This window comes from Plectropomus leopardus, chromosome 9 (genome assembly GCF_026936395.1).
Source record: "Plectropomus leopardus strain MGB_pleo_1.0 chromosome 9, ASM2693639v1, whole genome shotgun sequence".
NCBI lineage: Eukaryota > Metazoa > Chordata > Actinopteri > Perciformes > Serranidae > Plectropomus > Plectropomus leopardus.
In genome coordinates, this window is record NC_142184.1 from 17505904 (window position 1) to 17518474 (window position 12571).

A 12571-nucleotide genomic window follows, 5' to 3' on the forward strand; every position below is an offset into this window, starting at 1 on the left:
CTTTAAAGCACTTTAAAGCTGGGCTAATGAAGTCTGTATAAGTTAGTATGTGGTCAGAGTGTGTTTGTGTAGTAGACTATAAAGAAAGCATGTGGTTCTTGCTGCTTCGACACAAAACAGAGCAGTTTGAGTCTTTTTTGGTTCGACTTACATTTTACCATCCTTCATTAAAAGAAAACCAAATTAACCAAGCTTGGAATCAGAGGATTTCTAATTATTAGCAGATGTGTGTGTGTGTGTGTGTGGGGGTACATGCAGCTTTGTACATGCAGGTGGTAAGTACATTTACTTAAGCACTGTACTTAAGAATACTCAGACTTCTTAAGTTATTAAACTTTCAACTCCTCTTTTATTTGACAGCTATAGTTACAAATTACTTTGCAGATTAAGATTTTACATGCCCAATTAATAATCGCCTCATGATCATGCAGATGCTTTGTCATATATTAACCCATCCAAAAGGAATTCATTAGAATTAGCTCCACCTCAAACAACAATATTAAAATGCTGCCTATACAGCAATGCATCACTTAAAAATATACAGCCAAGAAAATAAAATTCATAACATAATAATGTAATACTGGGCCACTCTGCACAAGAACTTTCATCTTTGATACTTTAGTACATAATACTAAATTAATTCAAATTCAAATTCAGGACTTTTACAAGTAATGTATTTTTACATTGTGATATTATTTCTTTCACTGATAAGAATCTCTAGAAATGTCACACAGGCGCCTCTGATCAAAACAAAAGTTTACAGGCTTTCATCAGACTATTTCATATACACAAACAGTTCATTTTTATAGAACATCTTTGGATGTATAAAACCTCTAAAAGCCCTAAAGGCTATCAGCTACCTGCTGGAGCTAATTTTAGTAAGCTGCTTAGATGGTGTATGCAAATATAAATGTTTAAACTTTTGTCAGTATGGATATGCTATACATCATTAGCTTGGTTAGATTCTCCACAATTTAATTGCTCTTTTCATTTTACAGAAACAATGAGCACTAAAGTATAATTAATTCAGATATTCTGACATGATATTCTGTAGTGATGAAAATAGTGCTGACTCCCGACCTCTGAACCTGTCATAAAGTCCAAACATGTATCCATTACTCGATATTTGGTATTCATTGAGTCTGTTAGGGCCAACTGATCAAAATAATTAAGACAGTTTTTCATAAAAATTAATCCAAGTTGTGGATATTTATTCAAGAGGATAAAGAGGTATTTTGTCTGTAGGCCGGATGCCTTATAGTGAGTGTCATACATACAAGTAATATTCATACTGGTTTAAATAAAAAAAAATCCCATTTTGGTTGACAACACAGTAAATGGGAATAAACACCAAATCGATCTTCCCCCATTGTTTACATCTGAGTCTGTGAAAGGGTGTATTATAGACAGGCGTGTATTGGACACGGGGTGCTTGTGGAACATGTCCCCCGTACTTTTTTTTTTTTACAGCCGTTCAATTCATTTGTAACATGTCATACCCGACTTCCTTATAATACATCCATGGTCGTACCTCGTTTTTCCGAGCGCTCTTGAAACGCACCATGAATAGACGCCGTACAGCGCCGTCCTGTGATCACGTGACACAGTTGAGACGTGCGCCGGCAGGTTTTCGCTAAAGTACCACAAACAATGTGCAGCAAACCAACCAGCAACAGGCAGAAAACCTTGCACTCCTTCTCAGAGCAAACCGTGTAAGTTGAGTAATGCTGTTGCCTGTTGATAACGTTAGCTAAATGATGTCAAATTAATTAGATGCCAATATAGCTCTGTGAACAAGAATGCTAACGTTATTGTTACCTATGGCTGGCTAGTTAGCTTCATGCTAGGAAGAGACCGACTCCTTAATTTCTGCGCAGACTTAATGCTCACTGTTGCTTTGCACTTATTTTGATTTAATCTTTAATGCTACAATAGAAAGAGCAGGGAGGAGAAGGTGGACCAGAAGGCAACACTGATGGTCATGCAGGGACTTCACAGGTGAGGAGAGATTATAATTGGCAGAGAAACTATAACATAAAACTGACTTTGAGATTCATTTTCACAGCTGTTTCACAGTTACTATTCTTCTTATTTTTTATCTGTATTATTGCAATATACAGAGCAGGGAGAGGGCAGCATGCAACAGTCAGGACAGAGACCGGGCTGCAGCACTGGCAGTTGGGGAGAGGCTTCACAGGTGAGGAGAGATTATAGCTAATGGTGAAAGTTAAGTTATAATTTATTACAGGGAAATTGTAGATGCTTGAGGGTCATTCTGTGTCAACTAAACCAGAGCTTGGCAGCTCAAACTTTTGATTTTGATAGTATATGATTTTTATAATTTTAAAGAACTTGAGTTGGTCTCCGGGTGCCATACTGTGGCTGTTTGTGGTTTTTTGGTTCTTTAGCCACTAAGGAGAGGCGCGATTGAATGTGAGAGGATGATAAATCACTCAATAAAAGGCTTATTCCTGAACAATCTCTCCCCCTCACTTCTGAAATGATGACTACGCCCCTGATCACAGAATATCTAATACATATTTTTATATGCAAGTTGTTATTTTGGATATATGTTACAGTAACTGAAAAAAAACAAACATGTTTTACCGCTATATAATTAAGAAACATTTTCAAATTCCTTAAAAATGTTTCTTCCAACATTTGGTTCTGGTTCAGGTTTCATTATGTGAGAGAAATGGAACTCTCTGTTGGGAAGACACAAAACACATTGTGGGTATTGTAGTTCTCAGGTTATGCAGCTTTTATAATACTTAAGCTCATGTGGCTGTGATTGGAAATAACTGGGATTGGCTGATGGAGTGTGGGGTGAATGTTAGTATGACCTTGTGTGTCCTTTACACACTGACGGGAAATCGACCGGTCCAAGCTCCAAGGAAAGCTATAATTCTAAGAGAAACATAGGCCAAAAGAGCGTGCACATATCGTCTCTCTCACGCGCGCTCACACGCACCCTTGGCTCTCACAAAGTAAAGTCCTAGCTGTGCTGTAGTAACCACATTAATTGGGTTGTGTAATTGTCTGGCAAAGCATTGTGGGAAACAGCCCATACAGATCTGTCCCTTTACCTCAAACCACTTTTTAAACATGGACTCCCATCGTCATGACAGTGCTATCCAGGAAATTGTTGAACATGTGTGTATATGTGTGTCTGAGTGTGTGTGTGTTATTCTGTGATCGCCTGTGTGTGTGTGTCTATGGCTCCTTTAAGGGAAGTGAGTGTGGTGGCCTCCCATTCCACCGCATGTCGGCTGTGGTTCAGCTGTGGTCCACCGCCAGGCCCTACATTTGGAACACAGAGAAAATACACCAGGGGTACTTGCTCCCACTGTTTTCTGGACCCGTCTTTCATCGGTTTGTGTGCACTTGTGTATTTTGGGTGCACGCTTGTGTGTGTGCATGTGTAATAGCGCGCCACCATGTTGTACTCTCTGCCCCTGATATTTTAAGGCTTTTTGGCCCCACGTCATGAGTGTGCGCTGTATTTCCAGGCTGCAGTTAGATGACCGGAGTGAGAGAACCCGTACAGAGGACAGGAAAAGGCAAGAGGAATGGGGAGAGAGGAAAGCAAGGCGGGTAATTGAAGGGTTCAGGGTAATACTTAGGCCAAGGATGGCTGTTTCAACGTGTTTGCATAACCTCCTTGAACTTAATATTTAGCCCCACTCCGGAGTGAGTAAAGGGCATGGCGGAGCCAAATAGAGAATGATAGAGGGAGAGAGAAGGCGAATAATAGAGAGGTCCAAGTCCAAGGCGGAGGTGATGGCATTCTCCCCTGGGATGAGTGGCTCCTCTCTTTGATTAGCAAAAGAAAGGGAGGAAAGAGGGAGTAATGGAATGAGGATGGAGAGAGAAAAAGGCAGCACACTGAGGTGGCCTTCCTCTGAGCCTGTGATGAACTGTGTTTGACAGAAGGTTATTTTAACACAGTGGAACATGCAAGACAATGCAGAGGACCCCTATTTCAAATGATGCAACGCAGAAGGCGTCCTCCTGCTGTTTTCAGTTTACATTACTGACAGCTGAGAGCATAGTCTTTAGTGTAGCTCCTCTCACTGCATTGCAGAAAAAAGGAAAAGACAGAGAGAATGAATCATGCTTAATCCGTCTATCATTCATTCTTTTGATATTCAGTTTGAAATCCCAAATTGGAAAATTAATAAACAATTTGTCATTTCACTATTCATTAATAAATTGGATACCAAAAAGCAAATAACGGTTTGTTTTTCATACTTTTGATTTTATGATCAGATCAATAATAGGACATGAAAAAAACAGGCCACGGGCTGAACTTGATTTGGATATTTAATATGTGTGATTTGTTGTAACCCGGAAGTTGCTCTTACAAGTGAGTGGAGCTTGTGAGTGGAGAACCAGAGAGCGGGCCAGGGGCCACATAGAAAACTGAAGTGAAAAAGTGATGCAGAATCTTAACTTTTATCACTTTTAAGTGTGTTATGTGCTTAAAAGATTATTCAAACTTATCAACAATAATGATGAGTTTGAATTTTAGTGGCAAAGTGCATAGAGTATAGTGTCCTGTATCATTTAAGTGAGGCGTTTGCAGGTTCCATTCATCCACGACACTGAGGCTGTGGTAATGCTGAGCTGAGGCTGAGGTCAATGACAGTATCTGCTGTCAGCTGCCTTCTCTCCACTGGGCACCATGCGCACAAACAGCGCCTTCACCTTATCCAGAGGTTACATACTTGTAAACATAAATAATAATAATGCTCTAATAAAAATAATAATCATTTGCCTTGGCAACAATGTAACAAAAAAAATTCATGCTAATAAAGCTGATTTGAATTTGAATTTGAATACAGAAAAATCCATACATTATGTAGATAGGAATAAACTTACAATAATTGATTAATTGAACTTATTTGATGTGCGGGTTTGTTTTTTTCACTTTAGATTAAATACTCAGGCTTTAAGAAGGGTGGAGAAGTAAAAAGAAATATATAATATATAATATATTGACTTGAAAAAAACTTGATACCTTTTCCCCAAAGCAATAGATTAAAAAGTATGTTATTTCAGAAGCCAAGAATCAATAAATTTACCTTAATTTCCTGAAACAGCTAACATTACTACTAACTACTCACTCCCAGCAAGTCAACAATTATTTCTAAAGATTCACTTTATTTGACCCAATCTGACAGCAGCCAGTCAAGTTGCAGCAAGAACCGTGAAAAACTAACATTATGTAATTTAACACTTGTGAAAATCACTACCAAAGATAATTTCAATTTGAGTACAAAAACTGTGCGGTACTAGACAAAAAACAAATGAAAACATGCAAAACATCTGGGCTGATATTACAGAAGTACTACTTTTTGTTTGTTGAAAGTTTGTTGAAAGTTGTGTTGTCTACTTCTGAAGTAGACGACACAACTTTTTTTTTAACAAATACACACTTTTACAAATGAAAATTATTTTTGTAAATTTTGTGTATTATTATTTAATTGTTAAAATGGCATTATACTTGGTTAAGGTAGCATTATAACGTGTTTAGGACAGAAAACCTAAAGTTTGAACTTGGGACTTCTCTTAGGAACTTGAGTGCAAGGGCTTGAGACTTACTGGTGACTTGTAAAACAATGACTTTGTCCCACCTTTGGCATATGTGCATGAATGTTGACTCTATTTGTCATCTAATCTGACCTCAATGAAACACCCTCTCCTGTGCCACAAATTATGTAGTTTCATCTTTTGATGTTTGAAAAAAATTGGGGGCATGGGGGAGGGGAGGCATAACTCATCAATGTTTATACTGAAGCCTTAGTGCTCTTTCTTAACACGCTGCACATGTGTGTATGTTCCTCCCTCTCTCCTTTGTGTGTGTGTGTGTTCTTACAGTAGTGTGACTGAGGCAGTGTTACTCATTCTGTGACCCTTACCTCTCTCTCAGATGACAGGGAACTTTAAACAACCCAGCTGCTGAATTTGTTTGCGTGTGTGTGTGCGTGTGCCTGTGCCTGTACTTGCCTCTGACTGTGAGGCAGAGGAGTGCTACATGTGTGTGGTACAGTACAGCCTGCTGTGTTGTTTCTCGTGCCTCTGGGAGACACTGTCAGTCAGCTGAGCAACAATAAAGTCAGAAAACAAACTTTAAGAGAATGGAAACCCCTGCTCTGCAATTGGTGGGATCCCAGGAGGTTCCTGGCCACAACTCACCTTATTGGTTTAAGCCATGTAGGCGGGCCTTGTGCCAGACAGCTCTAGTGATCGACAGCGGCTTTGACCTATCTGATATGGATTGTGTTTGTCATTGATGTGAAAGGCCGAGGCTGCATATGAAAAAAAATCCGCCAAAACACACACTCAAGCAAACACGGGCACACATGGAGACACCCAAGGTCACCCAAAATAGGAAAGAGCTGCCGCTGACATCATGATCATCACTGACATCCCACTGGGCCTTGTTTATTTATCTATCCTGTTTTTACAACAACAGGAATCCACCCGACCCCTAGCTGATCCTCAGAAGGTGATGCAATGGAGCAGGCAATGAGAGAGGACACTAACTGCCACCAGTCCTTCTGTCAGACTGTCTGCAGCCCAAGCCTGTGTTTAACCCTTTTAAACATGAGCAAATTAGTTTGATTTCTTTCAAAAACACTGGGAAAAGGCAACAAGCTACTTCATGATACAGGGCCCAAAAATGAGCAAAGAATGAGTTAAAAAGTTACAAGAAAATCACCTGAAAATAAGCACAAACACAAAAATGACCTAAAGGTGAAATAGTTTTATTTATTTATGACATTTTTTCTGTAAGATAATTTTTAAAATAAATGATTACAATTATAAATATAGTTTTCGAGATTCTTTTTCTTTCTATGATATTTTTTAAATATCCTCCATTCTTTTATAAAACATTTTGGAATTGATTTTCTTGTCACTTTTTACTAACTTCTTTTGCAATTTGTGGGACATTTCTCGCCCATTTGGTCATTGCCTTTTTCCCTATGGTTTTAAAAAAAAACAATTTTCCTCACGTTTCAAAGATTCAAATAATAATCTATGCAGCCCACAAGACTGAGATTGATCCAGGTTTCAGGGGTTAATAAAGGAATAGTTCAACATTTTAGAGAATACCCTGAACCGTGAGATTAATCATGATCTTGGAAAGAACTTTTGGAAAGAAAACAAATGATTTTATTGTCCAAAATATTGAACTGTTCCATCAAAACATTAAATTTATCTTATATTTTTACTATTATTACTTATCTATATATTTTGGATATTGTCTTTGCCTTGTCAAGTCTTAGGTTTGAGGAAAACTTATAATGCCTTCATCTCATTTGTCTGCATTCTCTCTCTCTCTCTCTCACACACACACACATACACACACACACACACACACACACACACACACACACACAGAGCCACCTGGTCTCCCTCTGTGTTCCTGTGTCTGGGTCTTTCTATCTGTCTCTCCCTCTCTCCGGCTGGAATGCAGCGGTGGCCGTCTGGTCCTGCTCATCTCTGGGAGCAGTCAACCATCTCTCCTCGTCCCTGCTCCCACTCTAAACATTTGGCTAGTTTTGGCAGATTTGTTGATTTTTGTCCCCTCGTATTTTCCCCTCTTGTTGCTGTAAAACTGATACATACTCTTTCAATTAGACCAGCCCCCCACATCCTCACCCCCCACCCCCACTGGTTGGAGCACTAGTGTGGGAGTGGGGGTGAGCGGAGTAAGTGGGTTGTATATTTTATTAGTGAAGTGAAAACACACACAACCTGGCCCAGTTCTGGGAGAACCATCTGCTGTCATGGATTTTTCTTGGGAAGCACAGCTCAAGGTTAGCATGTAAAGTTTAGCATTCATGCTGGAAGCTCAGGATTAGCATGTAATGTAAAGGCAGGGGAATATTGGAGTTGACAAGAATATTCAAACCAGACAGACAAGCAAGTTTTAATTGCAATGGGTACAGTTAAAACCCATCTTATTGATTAAGATCAATAAAGGCTTAAATGAAATTAGCATGGAGCTAATCCTGCCTAAGGTAGCTAAAACTTGGACCTCACAAAAATACATTTGCCCCAGATTTTAGAGTTGAAACACAGATTTACCATCTTAACTGGCTTTGCAGTAAGCTTAACAAATGAAGCCAGAGCGTGTGCGTTTTGTTGGAAATAGATATTTTCCCTGCCTCCTCAGTTGTAAATAACACAGTGCTCCAAGTCCATAAATAATAGTGTCACTCAACCATGCCCCATTCTCATGTCCTCTGCTTGCTCTCACCACAGGCCTCTAGTACTGCTTAGTCGGGGGGCCCCCGGCCTTGTGCCGCACCTTCACACACTCACAATCAAGGAACAACTATAAAATGCACGTGGAATGTTTCTGCAGAGCCGGACAGTTAAGTGGTGGAAGGGCATGATCACAAACCAGAGGACCTCCTAATGGATGTTCTGGGAACAGATATTAGTGGGCTCCCCATGTTCTCGCTAACAAAATACATCACACATGCACATGAGGACATGAAAGTGCAAATGTGTGCACGGACAGGCAAATGCACGCACACATGCACACACTGCACTTAAGGGGCAGACAGTATTGATGGCTCCCTCGGGCATCACACGGACGCATCTGTTTCTGTCCCACTGACTCTCCGCACTCATAATTTCAAGTAAGTCATAACACAAATTATAAACACATATCCCTCAACCATGACGCCTAGGAATAACAACATGGAGTGCGCTGAGCTGATTTAGGGTGGGCTGGGACTCTTAAATCTTTACCTTTGCTTCTTTCTTCTTTTCCTTTTCTCTTTCCCTCTTTTCTCACATGCAGCACAGGTGGCAGTCACTTTTGTCAAGCACATACTTTCCTCTTTTCTATTGCCTTCATCTTTTGCCATCTCTTTCCTTTTTTTCAGCGGTTCTGCCAAGCTTTTTCTCCTCCTTCCCAGCCACAGTATACATCCGCTTTCTTTGAATTAGTTTCGTACAAATGTACACGTGTGTTTATGCTCACTCTTGACCCCGTCTTAACCCCTCGTCACACAGAAATATGTCTGACCTGCCATTGTCCCATCTGCCCTGTGACATCACAGTCCTTCGACAGCAGCCCCACCTCAAAGACATCTTCATCAAAATCCTCTCTCCTCATTTTTCATTCCTTTGTCCTGAATTATCTCCTTCTGCCTCATGTCACCTACCCCTCTCTTGTTCCACTTTTTGCATTCCAGTTTTTCTTTCCATATCGTCTCTGCTGACCTCGCCCCCCCTCCTTTCCCTCTCACCTCTCATCGCATGGTCATGTACTTTAGCCATCCATCTCCCACCTCTGTAGATCCAAATGTCTCAATATGTCCAAGGGACCATGAAGGTTCAATTGGAATCATATGTTGTAGTCGAGCTGAGAATTTCACCCCTTATAAATAAGATGTCAGTCTGTGCCTCTCTGCAGGGCTTTGCATGCTCTCTCTATAATACTAAAAGTAAATATAAGGAATGTTAGATATATATAAATGCAATTGTTTTGTTAGCGTCATATTTACCTTGTCAGCTCAAATACTGTTATCTCATAGAATATTAAAAAAATAAAATGCCTGGTATTTTACACTGGAGATCCAGCTAGGGGATTTATTTGTCTTTTTATTGAAGTGCCTCATGACTTCTTAGGGCATGGGGTCTGACTTTTATGAAGACTAATCACAAGTTTGTCATGAAAAACCATTTCATTGTCGCCCTTTCAATCGGGAGGAAATGAAGATAATCCTTTGTTTTTCCAGGACACGCCAAGTCTAACTTAAGCAGGGAGTGAGACAAGAGGGGAGGAAAAAGAGAGGGTTCACCCACTCAAGATCAGCAGGCAGATACACTACAAGCATTTGTCTGCTGGTGTGTGTGTGTGTGTTTGTGTGTGTGTGTGTGTATGTGTGTGTGTGAGTGTGTGTGGGTGGGTGGGGGGTGGGGTATGTGTCTGATGGATGAATCCTGTCTGCTAGAGTCATGTATATTGCAAGTGTGTGTAAGTGTGTCCTACAACTGAGGCCAAATATACACTCAAATTAGATGTGATTAAATGCTCCAGTGTGATTCAGGTTCAAAGACTGTAAGTAATACTAATCAGTGCGCGCACACACACACGCATGCACACACACACACACACACACACACACAGAGATTGAGGATGTGGGAGACAAAGTTTACAGGGTGGCTAATCATAATAATGCCCCCTTTTTTATTGTTTTAGGAAGACATCACTCAGCAGAACCCTGCTGTACCACTCAGAGAGCACCCACACGGAGACAGCTCTGTAATCGGCTTTGTTAATTCAGAGCCTGGAAGTGATTTAGCTTGCACTGAAGCATAACAGACACTTTGGTTTTTTGGGGATTTAATTTAGTTGGGCTCAGAACTGTCTCTAGGTTAATCAGTAGTTTTCAGGCAGGCAGTCTGTACTTGTTCTTGGGAATACAGGTGTGATGTTTGTGACAGTTGTGTCCTCACAGTCAACAGCACATGTTCTGGTCAAAAAATGACAATATAAAGTAATTCCTTTTGATTTGAGGTCTAAAATTGCTGAAATGCCATAGACAATGGGCCTCATGCAAGAACAAAGTCTTATTTGAGGTGTCTCTTACTTTTTTTTTCATGTGGTGTCCTCTTATGAGTGTGTCACATCAGATTCAGGATTTGCTCTTTGTTGTGGAAATCTGTTTATCAAAGAGAGACCAATAAAGTGAAAATACACAAACATTTTTTGTGGGTTTTATTATGACTCTGCGCTAATAGCCTGAGGCATTATGTTTACAGGTTGCCATACATCCGTATGTCCGGCCCATTCTTGTGAATGCAATATCTCAAGAAAGTTTTGAGGGAATTTCTTCAAATTTGGTAATAACATTCAAGTAGACTCAAGGATGGACTGATTAGATTTTGGTGGTCAAAGGTCACAGTGACCTTGCATTCATCTCATTCTTGTGAATACAAAATCTCAAGAACACCTTGAGGGATTTTATTCAAATATGACATAAGCATTCACTTGGACTCAATGATAAGCTGATTAGAATTTTGTGTTCAAAGGTCAAGGTCACTTTTGTTTTTCCGGAATCAGCAAAGTATCACATCATCAAGTCTTTTTTCATAAGTAATCAAACACCAAAACCATGTCTTTCATCAGTTAATTCAGTAGAGGCAACTTGATTAATGGGAGTGTAACAGTCCTTTAAAGAGTGACCCAGTGGTGGTCATCAAGAGATAAATGTCTGTTTGGCTTTTTCAGATCAGTTCACAGATTAGATAAACCTCCCCTTTAAAACTGGGATGGGGGTTAATGCCCCCTAACCTTTCACCGCACTCTTTTCTTTCACTAAGTTGGCCCTGCACTTAATGCATCACTCACTTAGATTGTCAAAGTATTCTATAAATGTTTTCCCAGTCTTAAGGGTATGCTTTTCAGCTTAATGAGCAGTTGTTTTGTGTGTGTTAACAGTCACATACTGACCAAAGTAGAAAAAAAATCTTAAGCTGGGTTTGCATTCAGTTAATGCTACAGGAGATGAGGAAAAGTGTGACTATGAGACTGTTGGGATGCGGCTCTGTAGATGTGCTATATAGTTGGCTATTGTGCAAGTAGCCTCAAGCTGTTAATCTGACACACTGTTTATGACACGTTGTGCCGCATTCCTTGCCCATATATGTCTCTGTGCATCACCTCTTCTCTCTATTTGACACAGCCAAAGATAAAGGAATGGAAGTCAGATCGCCACTGTGCCATGCTTTGAAATACAAAATCCTTCACTGGGTTTGTTCGGTCATGGATATAAAATGGAATTGTATAAAAAGAGATTTAAAAATCAGTCGCACAGTTGTTTGATTTATGGATTTCTTGATGGGATTTTTTTTTTTTTTTTGCCTTTTTTTTTTGCATTGTTAATAGCCAGGTTAGGCAGAATAGTCCTGCGGTCTAAAGCGCTTGCTGTGCTAAAAGTCCAGTGTAGGTCTGCATCTATGTGTGCATTCCCATTACAGTGAGCATTAAAAGGAATAACAGTGGAGGTGTGGGGAGACGAAAAGTGTCACTTCAGTCCTGCTGTGTGATTAATGGTGTGATTAGCTGCTCCGATCCATGTCAGAACCCACATGCGTGCACGCGCAAATACATGCACAACACACAAGCACACACAAACACACAGAGGCCTATTAATGGTCTTGAATGGGAGAATCCAGATGCAGCGTGCAGATAATTGTACTGAAAACACCAAATGTGGAGTCCCAGGCCAGCAGGACTTTATTCTAAGCTGAGCATGTTTATTTTCGCAATTGAGTTATTTCTACAGGGACTTAAATCATGGAATAAAAACACTCCAATGCAGGTCAATTTTTAATTGAGTCCAAAGTGTATTTTGAATCCCTCCCTCCCTCCTCTTCCTCTGCCCCTCACCTCACACAAACCCAAACATTACCTTACCATGCCGGTTTAATGCCCTCCTAATTTCAAATGCGATTTAAGAGTCTGGAGTTCAGCCACGTTATGTTTATACAACTTAAAAAACCTTTAGTGCCTACACACTAGTTAGGTATACAGATTGAG

General features: G+C 40.1%; 1 protein-coding gene and 1 long non-coding RNA gene across 5 annotated transcripts in view; both read left to right on the plus strand.

Annotated features, from left to right (window-relative positions):
* Positions 1 to 12571, plus strand: part of LOC121946446 (ERC protein 2) — a 191855-nt gene that overhangs the window by 120793 nt on the left and 58491 nt on the right. The window lies entirely within an intron of this gene.
* Positions 1593 to 10719, plus strand: LOC148188715 (uncharacterized). Its single transcript, XR_015777486.1, has 4 exons — positions 1593 to 1712; positions 1936 to 1998; positions 2121 to 2197; positions 10229 to 10719. It is a non-coding gene; the product is annotated as an uncharacterized LOC148188715 (long non-coding RNA).